At 38.8% G+C, this 24092-nt stretch overlaps 1 protein-coding gene across 1 annotated transcript in view; it reads left to right on the top strand.

Annotated features, from left to right (window-relative positions):
* TGM3 (transglutaminase 3) overlaps positions 1–24092 on the top strand; it is a 118735-nt gene that overhangs the window by 408 nt on the left and 94235 nt on the right. The window lies entirely within an intron of this gene.

Genomic DNA, 24092 nt, shown 5'->3' with positions numbered 1-24092 from the left:
AGTTCAGACCTGGCCTCAGACGCTAGCTGTGTGACCCTGGGCAAGTCACTTCACCCAGTTTGCCCCAGTTTCCTCCTCTGTAAAACGAGCTGGAGAAGGAAATGGCAACCACTCCAGTATCTTGCCAAGAAAAGTCCAAGTGGGGTCGTGGAGAGTCACGACTGAAGGACGACTGAACGTGTGCCCCACGCTGCCCTGAGTGCTCCCAGGGATACAAAGAAAGGCACGGTACCAGTTCTCAAAAGGGCTCACAAGTAATGCAAACAACCACTTAGAAAAAGGATAAATACAGGAAAAACTGGGGTTTCAGAGAAGTCAGGACACAGATCAGGAAGGAGGGAATTCCAGGCATGGGGGACAGCCGATGAAAATTCAGAATCCAGCAGAGGGCGGATTGAAACCTATTCTATTTATTTCTTGCTTTTTTTTTTTTTTGGAACATGGCTAATGCAGCAATTTGTTTTTCATATCTATACATATTTATAATAGTTTTTATTTTTCTTTCTCAGTGAGGGAATGGGAAGGGAGAGGATTTGTACTTAAAAATAAAATTGAAAACCTAAATGCAGAAAGGGAACACAAACAGGATAGCTTTGAAAGTAGCTTGTTGAATTAGTTATATACTTTTTTTTTTAAGAGCAGGCTAAGCAATAGATTTGCAGTTTCACATATAGGTTATTTTCTTTATGTTGTATATGAAAATGTCCTCTTTGGTGTTTGTTAACATAGAATAAAATGAAATTTTAAAAAGAAAGAAAGATGCACAGAATCCAGAGATTCTGAATGCAGAATAGAATCGTATCCAGGGAGCAATTCCAAGGAAGTGCAGTGTTACTGGATTGCAGGGACAGTAGTATCTTGTAAGAGACTAGAAACGTAGGACGAGACCACTTGACAAAGGGCTTTCATGGCCAAACAAAATTTTTTATTTTTTCCTGGAGGTGATAAGGAGCCCCTAGAGTGTATTGAATAGAGGGAATGGTCCGACCTTCAGTTCACTTTGACAGTTGGGTTTAGGATGTACAAGAGTGGGGAAAGACTTGAGATGGGAAGAGCAAAGTGATTTTTCTCTTCCCTTTACATGAGGAGTTAGTACCAGCACTGCTACTTGAGGATCAGGTTCTAATTCACTTAGCAAGACATCACAACTGAAAAGCCCAATCAAGCAATGAACATTTAATAAACACCAGTTCTATGCCAGACACTGTGTTAGGTACTGGAGGTAAAAATCAAACCATTTCTGCACTCAGCTTACACTCCATTAGGGAAGACAGCATACATATACATAGATTCATCTACACAATGTGGGGTGGTTGTTTTTTGCGGGGTATGGGAAGATGGGGGTTGATATTCAAAACTAACTGGTTCAGAAAAAGCTTACAAAAGAGATGGCATTTGAACTGAGCTTTGAAGGAAACTTTGAAGGTTCTAAGAGGCAAAGATGAGGGAATGCATTTCAGGCATGGGGGACAGCCCGTGTAAAGACTCAAGAGAAGGTAGTTGGATTGTTATATGTGAGAAACAGCAAGAAAGTGTTTTTGACTGGATCATAAAGTTTGTGAAAGAGAATGATATGTAATAAATCTAGAAAGGTAGACTGGAGCCAGACTGTGAAGGGCTTTAAATGCCAAAGGAGTTTGTATTTGATCTAAGAGCTAACAGGGAACAACTGGAGTTTATTGGACAGAGTGAAATGGCCAGGCCTATACTTTAGGAATATCATTGGCAGCTGTGTGGAGGATGGACTCGAGGGGAGAGAAACCTGGTGGCAGCTAAACGAGATAAATTTCAGTAGTCCAGGCAGGAGGTGATTAGGGCTTGAACTGAAGTTCATATAACTGGAGTTATGTGATTTAAAAAGGAGACAGATTTGAGAGATGTGGAGGTAGAATTAGCAAGTATTGACAACAGATTGAATGTATGGTATGTGGGGTAAGGGAGGTTAAGGAGTCAGGAATGACTCCAAGGTTGTGGTACCCAAAGATAGTGATACCCCCTTTAACAGAAATAGCTCACTCTTTTGTTTTTGTATATGAAACCAGAAAATCCTGTACTCATCCTGCCAATAGGAACCCCTGAGCTCTGAAGGGCATAGAAATAGGTCCCAGAAAAAAGTTTGAGAGGTAGCTAGAAATGATATATACTATATAAAATTATTTCTGGCAGATGAGCCTAAAATCACAGAGTATATTATTAGTATTAATTTTTTTCTTTTACACATACTTGGGTTATTGGAAAGATGTTGGTAGTCTCAACAGTAATGGTAAAGTTGGGAAGAGAATAGAAGTGTGTGTGTGTGTGTGTGTGTGTGTGTGTGTGTGTAAGTTAATGAACTCTGTTTTGAACATGTTGAGTTTGAGATGTCTATAGGACATCCAGTGGGAGATTGGTAATACAAGACAAGCTCAGGAGAGAGAATATATGGATCTGGGAATTATCTGCACAGAGATTGTAATTAAACCCATAGCTGATAATGTGATCACCAAACAAGATACTTTAGAGAGAAGAGAGGAGGACCCAGCTAAGAACATAGGGGTAGGAGCAGAAGAAGGAGAGAGCAGTATGGCCTAGAGAGAAGCGTATCCTGGAGAAGAATTGACATCATCCAAAATTGTATAGAGGTAGAAAGGGATGAAGTTGAAGAAAATATTAGATTTGGCACTTGAGATATAATTGGTATCTTTAGAGAGAGGAGTTTCAATTGAATGATACAAACTGCAACCAGACTACAGAGCATTTAAAAGAGAGGGAGAGAGAGAGAAGAGGAAGTGGAGGCCCCAATCCAGGTGGATTCCTCAAGGAATTTATACCTTGAAAGAGAGGAGAGATACAGTATGACAACTAGCAAGGACAGATCAGGTCGAGGTTTAAGGATGGAAGAGAAATAGATGTGTCTATAGGCAGCTGAGGAGTTTAGAGTAGAGAGTGGGGATAATAGAAGGAACAATCAGGTGGAAGAGAAGGGAGGTACGTGTTGAGTTTGCCTTGCAAGGAAAGGGGCCTCTTCATGGGAGACAGGATAAATAGGACATGGGAGTAATGTGAGATATAGAAGGAAGAGGAGAGAGTTCTGTGATGTGAGAGCCTCAGCTGCAGGGGCAGTGCTGCTGTTGGAGTCTTACCAAGGGATGAAAAGATCTGGAGTAGCCTTTATGGTGAGAGTGGTAATGCATTGATTAGGGAGGTGTAAAAGGATATTTGTCTTGCTTCATTGAGGGCCCATTTGAGATGATGTGACATAAGTTTGTAGTATACCTTGTCAGCAAGGTAAATTATTTTCTGTACCTCCATTCAACAGCATGTGGATTGAAGCAGAAGAGATAGATGATGGAAATAACCAAAGATGGAATTTGGCAAATCAGGATTGGTAATAGGACAAGTGGTTTCAAGCACAGAGGGTAGTATGGAGTTGAAATGATTCACCAGCAGGTCAGAATAGGGAAGAGGAGAATGTAGCCAATTCCCAGAAGAACTGAAAGGTGGAAGGATTGAACATCAAGGTGAGGACAAAGAACAGGGTTAGGAGGCATGAGGCATGAAATGTCCAAGCTAGAAGGGACCTACAGAATCATGTGGTCCTCTCTGTGCACTATACAGAACATAGATGTCATTGAAAGATGTAATGTCAAAAGATTATCATAAACGATATGGTCAGATATTTCAAAGTTTATGAACATGGAAGCAGGACATTTGTGAGTGATAATGTAGGTGAGGTAGCATGGAGTCATGGGAAATGAGTAGATTGAGGAACTAGGAAGTTAGGGTGTTTGAGAGAGCATTAGTATGGCTTTTTTATAATAATAGCAGTTCACATTTATAAGGTGCTTTTCTCACAGTGTACTTCAAAGTAGTCCTAAGATTATTGTTCCAATTTCCTAGATGAAGAAATCGACTCATGACTAAGTTAAGTAACTTGCCTAGGGTTACAAGTGTCAGAGCTTGATCTTAAACCAAGCCTTGCTGAATCTCAGATTTAGTTCATAGTATTTGAGGAATCTGAGAGGAGAATACACTTCTACCACACATTCACACTTTATTAGAAAAAATAAAGCCTTCAGGAAAAAAAATTCCCACCCTGCCTTTCCATACTTGTCTAGAACAGTGTTCTGTTTAGCTCTACTTTGTTTAGATAGAAGTGCTTTGTTTGCTAAACACTGTAGCTAACTCCTGGAAATCAGACTAGGGGCTTTGCTACCTTCCTTCAGCTTTGGGTGGCAACATATATTTATAGAAACTTTCTCATCTGTGTTTGCAGAAGACCTACTTTGACTCACAATGGTAAGTACCCCCTTCTTGTCTTTCATCATATGTTAAACTGAACAGAACTGAAGTGGAGTAATCAGGTTTATTTTCATTTACTCTGAGTGGTCAGCCATCCTGTGACCTAATTTAGCAGAAACACAAATTGTTTTGAGTTGGGAAGGACCTTCAGATCTCTCTATACAGCATTCAGAACACGGATGTCATTGAAATAGAGTCTAATAGGTGAAAGAGCCTTAAACCTGGCAAAGACGTCACATCTCCCCAGAGAAGGCTGAGCAGCAGAATTATTTTTATAGACTTCCTGCTGAGACTGGAGCCTCATGTCATGCTGACGACAGACTCTATATGCTCATCTCCCAAAGGATGAGCTGGCTTCTTGATGCAATTTCCTTTTCTATTATTAATGTGTCACTTGACAGTATAATCCTAAGATATCAGCATTCTGAAAGTTCAGGTTTCTCTTAGAGGCATACAAGAATGGTTAGAATGGACCCCTGATCAGTATGGGAGATGGAGAGGGGAGGAGAGTGATGTTCTCCAGTGTCATGCTCATTTTCTATCTCTTTTCTCCCAGAGCATTATTGCTATTCCTTTTTTTTTAATGTTCTAGTTTTTATTGATATCTTTTGTCAGTCAATTGTTTATTAAGAACTTACTGTATTCTGGGAACTGTTAAGTGCTAGGAATATAAAGGAGAGCAGAAAAACCAACCAAACAAACAAGATCTCTGCCCTAAAGGACCTCACATTCTAGTGGAGCAGACAACATAGAAAAAATTGTACAATTTTTTGTTTGTTTATATGTAATATATATAGATACACATCTGCTTATCTGTGTATACACACATGATAAATGGAAGGCGATGTCATAAGGAAGATACTAGCATTTCTTATGTTATATTCATTTCTGAATTTATCTTTTCCCCTATCTAGTAGTCTATCCCTTGTAATGAAAAAGAAGGAAAAAAAAATCAGTTTAGCAAAAATGTACCGACTGACATATGGAGTATGGAATATTCCACACCCATCGTCTCCTGCCTCTTCAGTGCAAAGAGGGAGATGAATGTTTTCAGCTCTTCTCTGGAGCTTTGCAGATGTGGTCATTATAATTACACCACGATCAGTTGAAGGTTCTTGTTATCTACATCTATATTGTCAGTCAGCAGACATGAAATACCTGTTGTTTGACAGGAACTGAACTAGGTACTGGGGATTCAGTACCTTTATAAACTTATATGAAATAAGTATGCACAAAATACGGGGAAAATAAATGAGTACACATTAATTTGGGGAAAGAAAAACTAGCAGCTGAGAGGATCAGGAAAGAACCTTGGGTAGGAGGAGAAGACGAACTGAATTCAAGGAAGCTAGGGATCCAAGAGACATAGATGAGGAGGGGGATCTTCCAAGCTTGAGGGACAGCTGATGCAAAAGCACAGAGACAGGAAATAAGAGTATGTGTAAGGAACAGCAGGAATGCCAGTTTGTCCACATTGTAGAAACATAGGAGGAATCAAGCTGGAAAGGTAGTTTGGAGCCATATTGTGAAAGGATTTGAATGCTAAACAATGATATATGTCATCTCCAAAGTAAAAGTTGCTATTTGAGTTTATTGAGCAGGAAAATGATGTGGTCAGACCTCTCTACATTAGGAATATCATTTGGCAGCCATGTGAGGAACATTCAGCAAGTTGTTTTTCTGGTTCTACTTATTTCATTGCATCAGTACATATAAAACTTCACATACTTCTCAGAAAGTTCTTCATCCTCATCATTTCTCATAGTGTAAAACTATTCCCTTGCATTCTTGTACCATGATTTGTTTAGCTGTTGCTGTTTCTAAAGGAATAATGAAACTCCTGTCCCAGAAAGGAGAGGGGTGCCTTTCTTTGCTTCCCCTTTTCATTTCACAACAGTTTTAACATAAACTCAAAGAATTTTTTCTCTCCATTTGTATAAATTGAAATTGCATTTTTTTTTAGTTTTTATTAATATCTTGTTTTTATATCGCCTGTATTTTCTAATATATCCCTCCCATTCTCAGAGAAACATCTCATAACAAAGAATTAAAAGAAAAAAACAGTTCATCAAAACTAACACATAATGTCAAGGCTGACATTATATATGATGTCATACACCCATAGTCTCTCCCTCTCGCGTGAGAAGAAGAAAGGGAGGTGACTTCATATTTCTTCTTGGGGACTAAGCTTCATCATTATTTCCAAGCATTTGTTTTTTGTTTTGGTTGTTTTTTCTATTTATATTGTTGTAGTTGTATGTATTGTTCATATGAGTCTTCTCAAGTTTTTCTTTATTCATCATAATCATATTTCTTTTTAAAATAGCTTTTATTGATCTGTTTTGTCTTTACATCACTTATTTCACAATGTTTCCCTCCTTCATTTCCTTTAAAGAGCTGTTCTTTATAACAAAGAATTTTAAAAAGAGATGAAACACAGCAAAACTAACCAACATACCAAAAGAATTTGGATGCTATATGTGGTGTTCTCCACCCATCATTCCCCTACCTCTGCAAAGAAGCAAGGAAAAATGACTTTTCATATTTTTCTTTATTAAGCTTTGTCATTATAATTTTGCCACATTCAGTTTCAGTTTTATTTTTGTTGTCTTTTTCAGTTATTTTGTTGTGGTCATTGTAATTTTTGTTCCTAGTCCGCTTATTTCACTTTTCTCCAGTTAATATATGTCTAACCATGAATTTCTGTATTCATCATTTTGTATAGTATGGTAGTATTCAATTACATTCATCTATTACAATTTGTTTAATCATTCCCCAATTGATGAGCATCTACTTTGCTTCCATTTCTTTGCTACTATAAAAAGTGCCTCTATAAATATTTTGGTTGATTGGGGGAGGCAGGTGGCAGTTTTTAAATTATTGACTTCTTTGGGGCATATGCCTAGAAGTGGAATCTTTGAATCAAAGGATATGTAATTTTAGTCATTTTCTTAGTATAATTCCAAATTGTCTTCTAGAATGTTGTGCCAATTCATAGCTCTACCAGCTTTTTTTTCTCAACCCCTACAACCTTGACTATTCACATCTTTGGTCATCTTTGCCAGTTTGCCTAGAATGAAGTAAAAACTCACAGTTGTTTTTATTTGCATTTTCTTCTTATTTTTGGAGCAATTTTTCATAAAGTTGTTTGCATTTCTTTTGAGAATTTTGACCACATCCATTGGGGAATGAAAATCATAGAAAAGACCTTAGAACCTAGAATTTCAGAAATAAAAGGAACATTAGGACGTACAAGAGTAGGAAAAATCAATTACAAATTCTATATGATTCAGTCTTAGAACATAAAGCACAGACCTAGAAAAACATCTCAGGACATAAAATGGCTGAGGTGGAGGAGTAGGTAATTTGATCTAACTTCTTCACTTTAAAGATGAGGAAATAGGCCGCATTTTAGAGAGAGAGGAAGTTATCTTTCATGAGACCACACAGCAAGTTAGAGGTAAAACTGGGACTAGAACTAGATTTCTGACTACTAGGTCATTGCTTTTTCATAGGAATTTTTAAAAATCCAATTATCAAGCATTCATTTTTTTTCTCTTTGACCCCTCTCCACCTACTGAAAAGGAGGAAGGAAGGAAAGAAAGAAAAGAAACACTGTAACACAAAGTCAAAACATTTCTACATTAGTTGAATCCAAAAATGTGTTATTCTGCACATTAGTCCATCATCTCCGTCTCCGTTGGGCATCATTCTTCTTAATCAGTCCCTTCAAATCATCTGATCACTTAGTTGATCAGTATCCTTAATTAAATTCTAAATCAAATTGTGCATCTGGTTGTTTTTTTTTCATTTGACTCTGCATCAGTTCAGACAAGGTTCCCCAGGTTTCTCTGAAACCATCCCTTTCACTGAATGGTATAATAGTATTACATTCATTCATATACCACATTTTGTTTAGCCATTCCCCAACTGCTAAGCATTCTTGTAGTTTCCAGGCTTTTGCTACCACAAAAAAGTTGCTATAAATATTTTTATACATATGAGAACTTTTTCTCTTTTATCTCGTAAGGTATAGACCTACCAGTGGTATACCTTGGTCAAAAGCATACAATGTTTACTTTTTTGTGCATAATTCTAAATTGTTTTCCAGTATGGTTCAAACCATTCATAGCTCTACCAACTTTGATACCTATTTTCCTTTAGCCCCTCCATCATCTGTCATTTTCTTTTTTGTTGTCTTTGCCTATCTAGTGGGTTAGAGAACCTCTGAATTGCTTTAATTTTCATTTCTCTATTAGTAGTTTGGAACATTTTTCATATGCTATAGATAGCTTGGATTTCTTCTGTTGAGAGCTGCCTATTCATATCCCTTGTCATTTGGGGAATGGCTTTTGTTCTGACAAATTTGGATCGTGTGTGTGTGTGTGTGTGTGTGTGTGTGTGTGTGTGTGTGTGTATGTGTATGTGTATAATAGGGCTTTTATCAGACAAATGCTGCAAAGATTTTTCCTAGTTAATTAATTCCCTTTTAATCTTAGCTATATTGGATTTTTTTGTGTGCAAAGCCTTTTTAATTTGATGTAGTTAAAATTATATAGGAAAGTACTGTCAGGAAACTGTAATCATTTTTCTTGATCCACTTTGTGTTTAGACTACTGCTTACTTACTCTAGAGCAAGGACAGTCTAGGCAGTTAGACAGTCAGAGGCAATGGGCAACTAAGAATGTTTTAGATGCTAAGAGGGGCCCGCAGTGATCAATATAGACTTTTGGTTGTGTGCTAGATTTGTGAGATAGTGTGATATAGTTCAAAGAACACTGAAAGGGGAGACTGAGTTTGAGTTCTAACTTTGCCAGTATCTTGCTACGTAACCTTAGGCAAGTCACTTCCCTTCTCTTTCATTCAGTTTTCCCATTTGTAAAATGATTGAGCTCCAGCTTTTTTGTTCTGTGATTCTAATCTTATAGGCAGGTATAAGTGTTAGTGATCTCATGGCTTTTTGGAATGTTTACTGCAATAGATTTAAAGCTGTCAGCTTTTATTGCCACAATCTATAACATTCTGGATTAGCCCTCAAATCTTGATAAATATATTTAGACAGCCAGTACCACTGAGTAACTACTGAAGTGCAAGACTTTTTATTGATTGTATCAGTAACAATTGAAAAATGAGATAAATCATCTCCTTCTTTTGTGACATCTTTTCCCCACCCCTTTCTTCCTTGTTAGCAGTAGAATGACAGAGGCAAAAAGGACTTTAGAAGTTATCGAACTTAATAGACTGTCCAATTCAGAAATCTTCTCTTAGAACATCTGTGGCGAGTGTCTAGTACCTCCTCGATAAATGTTTGTTGAGGGAACAGTACAGTAGCCATCGTGCCATGCTTCGTGTTTTTCTTGTTCCTGGGAGACAGCCAGAATTCTCTCCCCCTCTGCTGAGTTAAGGTGCCAAGTCACGCAACACTGTGTGGGGTCGACAGCAGTGTCAAATACAGTTAAACCTGCCAATGACACGCTCACACATGAGGACAAAGCAGTCAGAAAAAAGAGATTTGAAAGGTTTTCCTCAGTGATGCATATGTTGACAGAGAACCCAGGCAGATGTCTGAGCAGTGTCTCCCCTTCATGATAGAATGTCTCGCAATTTTAAGCATCTCGTTATTTCTTCAAAAGATAAAAATAGAGCTATAAAATACCATCTTGGCCCTTTGCTATCATAATTTGGTGTATAGTGTCCCAAATAAAAGGCCAGATTTTTCTTCTTTGGTCTTTGATACTAACAAAGGGCTTTTGAACCTATAAAGTATCAGCTTTCAAGGGAATGGTTTTGATTAAGGTTGTTAAAGAAAATCTTATGCAAATAATGTTCCTCCTACCTAGAATACCCTCTCCTGGCTCCAGATGCTACTCCTTTAAACAAAAACTCAGATGACAATCTGAATGATAATAATACCTCATATCTGTACAATCACTTTAAATTATAAGACTACTCCTCTCCCACAGCAAACTCTCCCTTCTCTGAACTTTTATTGGCTATGCCACATAATCCTATGAAGACTTGTCACATTTCTTATCTTGTCTTATCTTGTTATTTAGTTCTTTTGTGAATTAACTTTTTCTGTGTATATATGCCTTCTCTCTATAATTTGGTTATGAACCCCTTGGAGAGCAGGAACCACGTCTTATTTCACCTCCAGTTTCATCCTCAGGAACAAGCACAGGGTCTTATATTTAATGTTGACCACATTTTGAGAGACTTTGACATACTAATGGAAATTAAATTTGTGATTTGACTGGCCTCAAGATATTTCCAATTCTTTGTTGCCTATTAAGTGCATTTAGGATATTTTCTTTGGAGCCTACCTTTGCTGGGACCACAGCAAAGTATTTCTCTTGAAATTTAGGCTAGAACTGATTGTCTGTCTTCTGCTATTTGTCTATACCTGTCTGTCTTTATCTCTCCTTTTCAAGGAAAAAGACCTTGATAGCCTCATCACAAGGAGTGGCTCTTTTCTCCCTCTAGACCAGATGAGACTCATTCCACACTTGATTTGCATTATGACAGAAGTACAAATAAGCACTTGCATGCTAAGAATGTTCCACCCAGCACTAAGTAGAGATGGAGATGTAGCTATTTCTCCTCCCTCTTAGGCATGTACTCCCAGTGGCCCATGACCAAAACAGCCATAATGCACCACCCTTCCTAGCAGTCATCCTGAAGGCCTTGCTGGGGCCTGGCAGAAAGCAGAGCTTCAACGGATTTGATTAGTAGCTAAGTGCTCTAGAAGAGCTAGAGGACTTTATTCCACACTCGCATTTCTTCTTTTATTTCTAGTAAGAACTCAGCAGAGAGTGGTGGGAAGAGAATAACAGGCTAAATAGCAACATTTGATTTCGTTTCTATTATACTTCCCCCACCCTCATCACTCTTTACACAATCCTTATCGGTGTGGTCTAGAGGACTGGGATAGTCTCAGCTTTGCCTAAACTTGTGTGTGTGTGATCTAGAGCTACTTCCTTCCTTTCACTGGGCACCAGTTTCTCTGAACAGGGACAAGGTTGAACAATATTATCTTATCTAAGTCCTTTCCAGCTCTCACTGGCATACTGAGATTTGCAGCTATGCCCAACAAGGAATGGTGGAAGAAACTGAATACGTTTAGTTTGAAGAAGAGAAGACTGAGGGAAAACAGACTTGCAAGGGCTGACTTAGGGAAGAGAAACTGAATTGGTTCTGCATGGCCCCAATGGGCATAACTGGGAGAAGTGGAAGCAAGGAAGCAAATTTAGTCTCTGTGTGAGGAAAAAATTCCTGACAATTAGAAGTGGCTAGAAGCAGCATGGGCTACCTTTACAGGCAATGAGTTTGCCATCACCAGAACTCTTCAAGCTTTAGGCCAAGTGACATCTTGTGTACAGGGAATTCCAGGTCAAGTCTGCATCAGAATAGACAACTTCAAGCTCTGATGTACAACTAGCTGTATTTTAATAAAATAATTTGAAATGTGCTTATGAAGTACAAATCTGACCTCAGACACTTACTAGCTATGTGACCATGGGCACGTGACTTAAATCTGTTTGCCTCGGTTTCCTCATCTATAAAATGGGGGTAATAATAGCACCTGCCTCCCAGAGTTGTGAGGATCAAATGAGATCATATTTGTAAAGTGCTTAGAACAGAGCCTGGCACATAGTAAGTGCTATGTAAATGTTAGCAATTATTATTATTATTCATCTAATGAATCCTTTCCCTAATAATCAATCCTAATTGTTATGTTTTCCAAGTTTGAATTTTCTTACATTGTTTTCTTAAAGCCAGTCATATTTGTATTATAGTAATAGTAGTGTTTGCCTGATTCTTTTTAGTTATGCACTTAGCTTTTGATTATTGGTTCTTATTAAGATAAGGTCACATACTAGCTTATGTTTCTTCTTGAATATAATATTTAATCTTCTTATTTTGCTTGTCCTTGGATAGTGTTATAGTAAAAAGACTATTAAACTGGAAGTTAGAAGACATGAGCTCTGTTTCCAACTCCATCATTTCCAAAGTAATCTTAGGCAAGTGTTTTACCCTAAACTAGTTTTTTCATCAGTAAAAGGAAAGGGTTATGAACTAGAGGAGTTTCAAGTATCCTTCCAGCTCTAAAAATGCTTAGTGGCCTTACCTGCATCATGTACATTTCTATTCTCCCTGGAGTTCCAAATTGTGAGGCTTAATCCTTGTCATCTTGAAAGAGAGTGGGATGAAACTTGGACAGAACCCACTGGGAAAAAAGACTGTTCTAGCTGTGGCTCATCTCCGAGAATGTGGCTGGCTGGATGAGCATCTGCATTTATAAACTATTAACAGCTCTGTGCCCACTACTGAAGCAGGAAAGGAACTATCATTTGCTCTAAGTCCCTTAATAATTGCTTTCTGCTAACAGCTCATGTGAGGAAAACTTCTCATATATCCTTCTTGGAGATCTAAGATGTCATCTATTGTATATCCTCTGTAAATAATTTACATGCTTCTGTGTGCTGAGTAAGAGTTAAGTGTTAAGAGTGGATGGATCAAAGAAAAGCAAAGATTGAGTGTGTTTAGACTAAAGGATGCCAAGGCCCAAATGAAAGAAAGATGAAAGACATGGTGGGACCCAGGGATCATGGGACTCCTCAGTTGGAATGAATATTATGCTTATGGCTCATAGAGTAAGAATAACTAGGGTCCAAGAGTTATATTTTGAAATTTGAAACCTAAAGCAGAAGGGGACTTTGTCTTCAGTGACCATTATATCATCTAGGCTTAGCAGCAGGGAAGAACTAAGATTGAAATACAGATGGTTCTCACTTTATGTGGACTGTCCTGCAGACCTCTACATAAAGCGATATTTACCTAATGCAAATTTGTCCACAGATGGAGAAGGGAGGGGGGCTATTCTGATTTATTCAACATATGGATAACTTGAAGCTGAGAAATATAACAAATGTGTGTAACAATAGAATCTGGTCTAAAAAGATGAGAATTTGGAATGATAGATTTTATGTTAGAAACTAAGATAAAATTTAATAGGGAAAAATATATAGTCCTACCTTTGGGTTCAAAAAAAATCAAATAAGTGAGATAAGGTGAGACAGAAGTTAATGAAAAGAGGAAAAAAACAACACAAGGTAATTTAGTGGACTATGAGCCCAGTGTTCCTGTATGTAGTATATACTAAAGCAGCCAAGATAGCTCTTGTAGGTGGTTAGTGTTCAGAATGAGAAAACTGAGAGTTCCCCCACTCTGCTCAGTGAAATCCTATGATACCCAGGATATTATGATTATTTCTGGTACCACATTTGGAGGACAAGCTTGACAAGGAAGAACTTGTCCAGAGGAAAATGATCAAAATAGGGAAGGGACTCACAACTATGTGGCATGAAGACTGCTGAAAAGAACTAGGAGGTGGATCTCTTGAGCTTGGAATTTTGACCCAATCAGGTATCTGCACCGTTTGGCATTAATATAGTAAATCCCTGGGAGTAGGGAGCAACCAGGTTGCCCAAATTGAAAGTAGAGCAAGTCCAGAGTAGAATTTAACCTGTAAGTAGATGGTACAATGGATAGAATTCTAGGATTGGAGTCAGGAAAACCAGAATTCAAATCGAGTCATAGATGTTTGCTAGCTGTGTGACCCTGGACAAGTCACCTAACCTCTGCCTCAGTTTTCTCAACTGAGGAAACTGTTTCTCAAAATCTGCCTCCTGAGTTGTTGTGAAGATCAATGAAGTGGTATTTTTAAAGGACTTAGCACAGTGTCTGGAACATAGTAGGTTTAATAAATATTTGTTCCCTTTCCCCTTTTTGCTTCCCTCTTCCAGCCTGAGGAAGATAGGGAGAAAGAAAGAGAGAAATAGAGAGATGGCAGGAGGGAGGAAGGAGAGAAAGACACACAGAGAGAAACAGATACCTAGGGATGTTTATCCCAGAAAATAAAAGACTTAATGGGGAAACTTGATCATATCCTTCAAAATAGATTAGATTTGTATTTGGGCCTAGAAAGCATAACTAAGATCAGTGGATGAAAATTAAAAAGAGGCAGGTATCTCAGAAAGAATTTCCTAATCAGAGACATCCCACAATGACTCTAGATAGAAAGTTTACTGCTACTGGAGATATTCAAAAGCAGAGACTGAAAGACATTGTCAGAGATGCGACAGATGGGATTCATGTTCTCAAGTTAGAAGTTGGATTGGATAATCTCTGAAGTCCTTTCTACCTCTGGGATTCTATAACCTGTGATGATGAAGATTCATTATATGTCAGATCTTACTATAGTTTAAAAAGTACTTAACACATATTTGTTCTACTGTTTTATTGCTGAAGAACCTGAAAGAGAATCACAGGGAAAGGCATTTTCCCAAAGCTGGAGGCCAGGAAGGATCCCTGCCCCCAAGTTCTTGGACAGTGGCTGACCTAATAGTAAAGGAAGGCTATCCAGGTCTGATATTCTACCAAGACACTGGCTACAATGATATTTTACAAGGTAGAAACTATGACTTAGAAAGGAAAAATGCCACCTCAGAACCCCTCACTCTTCTTAGACTCCACCTATACTCCTAGACCTGGGCAGCCCTCGGAGCAGCACCAGAGTACAGCAGTCTCTTGTCAAAACAGCAGCCTCTCCCAGAAACCTGCCTCAGTGACTGAGGCCACCTGGAGCAAGGGCCTGGCTGGAAGGATGGGCAGATTCTTGAACAAGACAGATTGGGAAAAATAAAGATCAAAAGTGCATAGTGCATCACTCTTCACTCCTCGTATTACCTGCTACCAGCATGGATCCCTGCCAAGAGCAAGGCTAAAGCCACTTTCCTTTTACATGTTGTTGATAACTGTGCATCATCAGAGAGTATTACTTTTGTTCTTAGCTTTTGAATTTACCAGAGGAGGATCCCAGACCATCCTTGCATGGTACAATCATCATCTAAAAGCATGCTTTAAAGTTGCTGTTTGCAAGTGGAACGGTATGAAGTACTGTGCAAAGCAACTCTGATCCAGTCACGAGAGTCTCCTCGGTGGTGCTGACCACACCTAGCTTGCATCATGACTTTTCTCCAAGAAGCTCTGGGCCTTTTCAGTCTTTTAGGTTGTTATGATTCCATTAGGCAAAACTCCAATGCAGGCATTTATATGTGTGTGTGTGTATACAAAAATAATATGTCATATATATGTGTACATATGTATATATTTATACACACATATATCGTGAATTGAGAGCTGCAAATAAAGAAAACAGAGTCAGAAATAGTTTGTGAGGCTTTTTTCCTCTAAAGGAAATGCTTGGCATGATGTTGCCACTCAGCACAATGTTATCAGTAGTGATCCCAAGGTATAGAAAAGCACTGGACTTGGGAGTCGGAGGCACTGAGTGAAAGTCCTGATTCTATCACCTACAAAATTCTACCACCTGATTCTGTCACCTTCCCTTAGCACAAGTATTCTCTGGGGCTGTGTGCTGAGTTTTCTTCTCTCTTTATACTCTCTCCTCTTAACTGCATGAACTCCTGTAGATTGCAAGTATTATATTTATGCACACAATTCCCAGATCTATATATCCAGCCCAGATCTCTCTCCTGCCTTCTAGTCATGCACTGTCAACTTCTTGATATTTCCTTAAGGCTTCTTTAGTATCTCAAGCTCAATGTGTCCAAAATGAAATTTTTTCTCTCCCCACTCCCAAGTTTTCTAAACTTCTCCATTTCTTTGAAGGGAACTATTATTCTTCTAATCACCCAGGTTAATAAGCTCATAGTCATCCATGAGTTTTACTTGTCCCTCATCCCACCCCATAACTAATACACTGTCAAATCTTGTCAATTCTACCATCACAGCATTCCTCATGTCTATCCCCTTCCCTCCTTTTACACAGCCACCACCCTACCTCTGGCTTGGACTCTTGTTAACAACCTCCTAATTATCTCCCTGCTTCCTGTCTCTCCCTTCTCCAATTCGTCTTCCATATAGCTTACAAACTGTGTTTGCAAAGTAGAGGTTTGACTATATCACACCTATGCTTAACGCCCTTCGGTTACCACAGCCTGTAGATTTAAAACACAAGCTCCATAGCACTGCCTTTCAGACCCTTGACAATATCTGCCCTCCCTTCCTTTCCAGACTTATTTTATGTTATTTCCCTTCACAAACTCTATGTTCTGGCCAAACTGGACAAACAACCTGTTGTCCCAAATTTGACACACCATCTTTGGCCTCTGTTCATTTACACAAGTCATCCCCCATGACTAGAATGCCCTCTGTCCTCATCTCCGCCTCTCAAAGGTGTCTTCCTGGTCTTTCTCCAGCACTAAGGTTTGGGGACACCTCCTCAATGAATCTTCTCCTGATCCACCTAGCTGTGAATGCTCTCTTTCTCCTCACTTACCCTTGTAGTAATATGTGTTACATTTTGTATCTTCCCTCCCAACTCCTCAGAGAATGTAAGTGACTTGAGGGCAGGGACTGTTTCATTTTTGTCTTTGTATGTCCAGTGCTATGCTCTGAAATGTTCGTTAAACTAATTTGCATTAGATGACCTTAGTTAAATTATTTCCCCTTTCTGGGAGGCAGGGTGGTACAATGGAAAGAACACTGATTTGGAATCAAAGGACCTAGTTTCAAGTCCTGCCTGGTCCCTTACTATCTTTGTGACACTGAGCACATCACTAACCTCTCTGGGTTCGTCTCTTTCCTTATCTTTAAAATGATAGGATTGAACTAGCTGACCTCCAAGGGCCTTTCTAGTTCTAAATCTATGCCAGTAGATTATTTATTATACTATTTGAACCTCACAGCAACTCTGTGAGGTAAGTCCTACAAGTGTATTGATTATCTCCATTTTACTGATGAAGGAAAGGAGGCTGATAGGACCTAAGTGATTTGCCCATGTTCACTTAGCTATTAAGGATCATTGGTGGGATTTGAACTAAGCATTCTATGCATTATGACACAATTCTTATTGCAATTTTCACATTCTGTTGTGTAGTATTAGTTATTTGTTTGATCATTTCAGTCATATCTAACTGTGAGCCCTTTCAGGAATTTTCTTGGCAAAGATACTAGAGTGGTTTGCTATTTCCTTCTCTAGCTCATTGTCCAGATAAGGAAATTAAAGTAAACAGTTTTAGTGACTTGCCCAGAGTCACACAACTAGTAAATGTGTTAGATCGAATTTGAACTCAGGTCTTCCAACTCCAGACCTAGTCCTCTATCCATTGTGCCATCTAGCTGCCCTCTGTAAAATGAGAGGCTTGGACTAGATGGCCTTGGAGGTTCCTTCTAACTCTCACATTTTATGGTTCCATGATATTTTGATACTTTGACAAAAATATAAAGTCCTTATATGGGCACTCCACTGATGTAGAGGAAAATCCCTTCATGTTTCATCAGTTGTTGCCACCAAAAATAGCCATCTCTTGTGGCCAGCTATCTGGGGAGGCCCTTCTCCAGATTTGCCTAACTAAATTGGTCCTTGGGTCCACACTGGAGCCCTTCTATTTTGGTCAAATCCACCAGGGTTTGTGCTTTATTAGAATACCCTTCATGCCATGCAGAGGCATTGGAAGAGAATGTCAATAATAACAGAAACAGTAACAGTAGTAAAATAGTTCACCTTCTTCTAGTGCTACAAGGTTTACAAAGCACTTTGCTCACAACCACCACATGAGGTAGCTGGTACAAATGTCATTAACCGTATTTTACAGTTGAGCAAACTGAGGCTAAGACAGTATGACTTAACTGGGATCATACAACTAATTAGTGTCAGAGCCAGGATTTGAATCCAGGTTCTCTGACCCCAAGTCTTTACCCTTTCTATTATAAGGAAAATTCAACATTGATTGAACATGCACTACTCTGATAGATAATGGGGATACAAGCAAGAATTAAAGACAGTCCTTATACGGAGCTTGCATCTTTATGGTCTAATAACATGTATGCAAGTAACTAATACATGGTAGAATGTGAAAATTGCAGTGAAAATTGTGCCATGATGGATAGAATGTTGCAGTTGAAATAAGAAAGACCTAGGTTTAAATCCCATTAAGGACCTGTTATAGCTGAGTGAACATGAACAAGTCACTTAGCTTCACTCTAAGCTTCTTTTTCCTCATCAGGAAAATGAATATAATTGATACACCTGTAGGACCTAACTCATAGGACTGTTGGGAGGTTCAAATAGTGTGATAAATCTGAGTTGTTAAGCTAGTTTATAGAAAATCATTTTCAGAGTGCAGCTTAAGGTTTTATGGGAGAGGTAGCATTTGAAATGGACCTTGAAAAATTCTTGTCTTCCCCACAGTTAATTTTCTTTTGCATTTGAAGATGCTACTAGGGATGGTATTTTTTCCCTGCTGCCTAGGATTTTTTTCCTGTTCAATTCAGTTCAACAAACAGTTATTAGTACTTATGTGCCGTAGGTAGGGTCATGTGTTAAGCCCTGGGGGAGATGCAAAACTTAGAGAATTTATGGCTACCATGATTTTTACAATCCATTAGAAAGCTACAGAACATACACAGATAACTTTAATGCACATAAATACAGTAGGAGGAATTGTATGGGAGGGCTTCGTTTTGAACAGAATTTACACTGAATTCTATACACACTCTCTGCTTTGGGGATTGAGGAAAATTCTACAAAAATTCTGTTTATACAATTTTGAAGAGTTAGAGGAAGGTTCCTTAGAGATTATCTCATCCAGCCTTCTCAATTTACTGACAAAGAAACTGAGGTGCAAAGAGAGTTCCCAGGATCACAGAGCAAGTTTGTGCAGAGCAAAGGCTAGGGGTTAAGTCTCTGAACTCTCAACTCAAAACCCTTCCTTTACTTAGGGTTCTACAAATCAGAAAATCACATAGACAACGAAATGGATACCAGGGAGGGATACAAGTCCTATACTTGCCTTGGGGTTCTGAAATTTGTTCAGAACTATTAGGATGGTAGCTCTTTTTTCCGGTTTCCTTAGTAACAACTATAAATAATATTCATTTTTCAAGATTTCCCCTCATCATTTCAGAGAAACACATTCTATGTCTGACTATCCTTAGAGAAGAATTTTGGAGATTGTTGAGCCTGGAGTTTAGTCTAATCAAAATAAAGCAGAAGTCATCCCAAGGACTGAGCACAGTTACATTTGGCTTTTTTGTCTGGTCATTGTTGGCAAGAAGGAGGTTCCGTGGCAAGAGTGGTAATTCAGGAATACCACTGAGAGTACAGTACTGTGGAGCTAAAGGCCTCATGTAAATGCTGAGTAAACGGGCATACTTGTACCACATGAGACAGGCCACCCTGTCTTGCCCCAGGCTCAGTGATCCAGCAAAGCAGTTTACCTGCTTAGTTCACAGAGCACCTGGTACCCAGAGCAGCACCTAAATCAGAGTTTTCCACATAGTAGGCAATTGATAAACATTTGTAGTAAGGCACAATTGTCTTAAAAATGCATGTTTTATTGGTGTTCTTTGTCTTTACTTCATCGTCATTCCTGGCAGTAAAAAAAAAAGCCCATCTTGCCTCCTGCAAACTGAACCCTCATTTTAACAAAGAAGAAATTAGATTTAGTAACCACATATGACAAAAGGTATGCAATAATCTGCCTTCATAGTCCTTGACCTCTCTGCCTGGAGGAAGGATGCTCTTCAGGACCTTCACTGTTTTGTTTTTAAAAATACATTTTATTGATAACCTTTGTCTTTACATCATAATCATTTCAGGGATATATCCTTCTCCCTTTCCAGATTGAACCCTCCCTTGTGACCAAAAAAGAAAAGATCAAGCACAAAACTCCAATATGGTGACCCCGTCTGATAACGTATGTACAATTAAGCCCTAGTAGTTCTCTGCCTTTCTGCAAAGAAGAGAGGTCTATTTTCAATATCTCTTTTCCAAGATCTTCACTGATTTTTCAGTTACTCAATTTGACTTCTTAATGTAGGGATCTTTTCATTTAGAGTTTTTATAGGCGTTGTATATATTATTCTTTTGGTTCTCGTTATTTCACTCTGTATCAGTTTGCAAATTTTTCCATTTCTCTGAATTCTTATTTTTCATTCCTTTCTATTCAAATACTGCACAATGCAGTCATATACCACAGTATTTCTGTCACTCCCCTGTTGATAGACACCTGTTTTGTTTCTGGTTCTATGCTATCACAAAGAGAGAGACAATTGTTTCTCTAAAGTCTGTCTCTTCCCATATTATTCCTTTATTCAAAAACCTTTGATAAATATTTAAATGAATGGATAAGTCTGTGAAATGTATAGGGCAGGAGGAAGAGGAGTTTTAAACAAAATAGGAAAGGATAGGAGTTAAGAATGGAAAAGAGGATGAGACATTAGCCCCACATTTCCATCATGTTCTCTTGCACTTCAGTACATTCATGTAGGTTATCCTTGGTTTCTGCAATTCACTCTACATACCTATCTGTTGAAATCTTTCTTTTCTTCTTAATGTTCACTTCGGTGCCACATCCTTTTTGAAGCCTTTCCTAATCTACTGTTCCTGATTAAACAATCTTCTCTAGAACTTTTCTTGAAGTACCAGTATCTCTCCATTGGCTTTAGAGACAGGCAGCTAGGTGGTGCAGTAAATAGAGTGTTGGGCTTAAAGTCAGAAAGACTTGAGTTAAAATTCTGCCTCAGATACTTCTTAACTGTGTTATATTGAGCTAGTTATACTTACCCTTTCATTGTTTCCCTATACGTAAAATGTGGTTAATACTTGAAAATGATTAAGAGATTGCTAAAGTTGTTTTTTTTTTAATTCAAATAGTAACTGCTATGTTCAGGGTCCTATCCTAGGCACTGGGAGTGTTACAGGATGGTCATGAGATTGAGCCCAGTAACTGTTCTCCCTGTTGCTACTAACCTGTCTTCCCAAGTTGATGGTAAGAACAGCTATGATACCTCTGTACCTGGGAGGAGGAGCATCAATAGGATTTGAGAGTTGGAAGGGACCTTAGAACAAAGAGTACGGAATCTTAGAACTGAAAGAGGCCTGCCTTTTCAGCTTAGGATCTTTATACACATGCACATACGGTTGTGCATGGGAGCGCATGCGCACACACGCACTTATACACACACACACACACACACACACACACACACACACACACACACACACACACTGTGCCTATATTTGTCTCTAGAAATTCTGCTCATCCATCAAGGTTCATGTCAAATACCTCTTCTTCTATCATACCTTCTCTTCACTGTACCAACCACTAAGCTAGATATGATCTCTCCCCTTTTTTGCACTCCCAAAGCACTTTGAGAGGCCTGTAGTGAAAAGAGCACAGGACTCAATAAAAAAATTTGGGTTTAAATGCAATTCTAGAACTTAACTAGATTGCATAAGACATTTGTTAAGTATTTGATGTGTACCAGGTACTATCCTAAACCTTTGGAAATACAAATATTAAGAAAAAAGCCAGTCCCTGCACCCAAGAAGGTTGCATTATAACAGGGAGAAACATAAAAAGGAGCTAAAAAGCAGGTAGAGTAGGGGGGGAGGTACCCACGTAAAAGGCAAGGTGTAAAAGCTTGGAAAGTCAGAAGCAGAGCTTGGTGAGAAGTAAGCATGCCTGGCCAGGGCATTTCTTAGGTGGAGGCCCCAGCAAAGAGGGAAAGATTTCCAGTATGAGAAGGCCATGGAGGCAAAAGTAGAAAAGTCAAGGGAGCCAGAAGCTGAGGGGGTTAGGAGACCTACAGACCATGTGACCCGGAACAAGTCATTTACCCCTTCTCAGCTTCAGTCTCCACACTTATAAAATGAAAGATATACTAAACAATGTCTAAGGTCCCTTCTATCCCTAAATCCTGTGATTCCATCTCTCTCGAGGGCCTGAAGTGAGGGATAAATGAAATGACCTATGGAAAGAGCTTTGTTGGTTTTAAAGCTCTACACAAATATAAAGTACAGTATCTCTTATAGCACTTAGTTTGGGACTGTATTGCAATTGTCTGCAGCCATGCCAACACTAGATTATAAGCTGCTTCGGGGCAAACACTACAATAATAATTCTTTGTCTTTTCTTTAGCACTTAGAATAGAGCTTGTCATAGAAGAAAGAATTGACCATTTGTAGAAGTGAAATGATAAGTCTACCAGAGTGGATATTGTCCAGATATCGTCAAAGGGCAGCCTAAACAAGGAGCAAAGGGATTTTGATGCATGTGGATTTATCTCATCTTTAGTTATGTGCCCAGGCCAGATCTAGGAGGGTAGCCAAGTGGGCAGGTGGGCGCAGTGCCCAAACCAGCACAGGTGACAGGCCAGATGAGGGCAGGTCGGTGGTGCAATAGATAGAGTGCCAGGAAGACTCATCTTCCTGAGTTAAAATCTGGCCTCAGACACTTATTGGCTTATTTAACTTACTCTCGTACTTAACTTTGCATCAGTTTCTTCATTTGTAAAATGAGCTGGAGAATGAAATGGCAAACCACCCCAGTATCTTTGCCAAGAAAACCCCAAATGGGGTCTCAGAGAATTGGACACAACTGAAAAATAAATGAACTACAACAGCAGAAGAAGCCAGATGGCTTTCTCCAGCTCTGCATAGAGAAGAGATAAGGATTTTCTGTTCCATAGGATCAGAACTAATGAACTTGCAGTTATCGTAGCATTTAGAGCTCCCTTCCAGGTAACTTTCTGATCCCAAAGCAAGCAGTAATTCAGTTGAATTGTGACAAGAAATTTCATCATTCCAAGATAATCCCTTTTGTAAGGGGAAATTGGAGACCTACATCTTTCTGACTGAGCACTCAAAGGGTTGGGTAGGGTGTGGTATACTGGGCTGGGCTGGGCTGGGCTTACTGGGATGGGAGGGTGAAGGATTAGTTAAGGCGGCTGCTGTAGTAGGAAAAAATATTGCATTTGGTATCAGTATTGGGTTCAAGTCCTGACTACTACTTTCTTCCTAGCTTTTTGACTATGGACAAGTCATTTGGAATAATGCTATCTCAGAACCTTTAAACATTCTGATGTGGGTTTCTGTGAAATATGATGAAACATGAATATTCAACATGCAATATGAAGTTCAACTTTCAACATTTTCCATAGATTTGGTTGTAACCCTGAGATAGAACCAGCAACCATGATAGTAAGCACTATCATGATGTGTTTTAACCCAAAATGTTTCATATTCTTGTATGGTTTAGATTAGCCTATTTCCTATTCTCTTAAAGTTTTTATTTGCCCTTTTCCACCTCAGTAATCTCTTTTGTTCGTAGAGTCTCTTCTCCCTTCCCCAGAAAACACAGTAATGTTATGACAAAGCATTCCATTCTCTTTTTTTCACACTCCATGAGTCAGTTTGTGTGTACTCACAGTAAAGCTATTGCTGGAAAGCAATCACACACCTAGAAGGGATCATTGGTCCTACTCAGAGCCAGATCTCAAAGGAAGAGGTTGCTGACACAAGGACTTCTGTTTTTGTACTCTCATGGTGAGAAGAGATCATATCTCTAGGTAATGATTTTTTAATTGACAATTTTCATCAGTTTTTCCCAAATAGGAGCCCAACAAAAGTTTCAGGTGACCTGAGCCACTCACTGACTCTGTTTCTCTGTTTCCCTTTTCTGTTGTTATCTGTTCTTGGTATTGAGCCAGTACTAATGGAAGAGAAAGAATAGGAGAAGAAAAATCAAGTTGTAACCTCAGATACAATAATAAAACACAAAGTATGAGTTTAACTTGAAAATTACCTGATCATAGATGGTATACCATATTCTGATTTCTGGCTAGAATTACAAAATTAGAATTAGAAATCTACCAAAATATTACAACATTAGAGCAGAAAAGAATTATAGACCTTAGAGAACATCTAGTCCATACCTTTA

The sequence above is a fragment of the Notamacropus eugenii genome, chromosome 1, assembly GCF_028372415.1.
Source record: "Notamacropus eugenii isolate mMacEug1 chromosome 1, mMacEug1.pri_v2, whole genome shotgun sequence".
NCBI classification, from domain to species: Eukaryota; Metazoa; Chordata; class Mammalia; order Diprotodontia; family Macropodidae; genus Notamacropus; species Notamacropus eugenii.
This window is presented reverse-complemented; position numbering and strand designations above follow the sequence as displayed.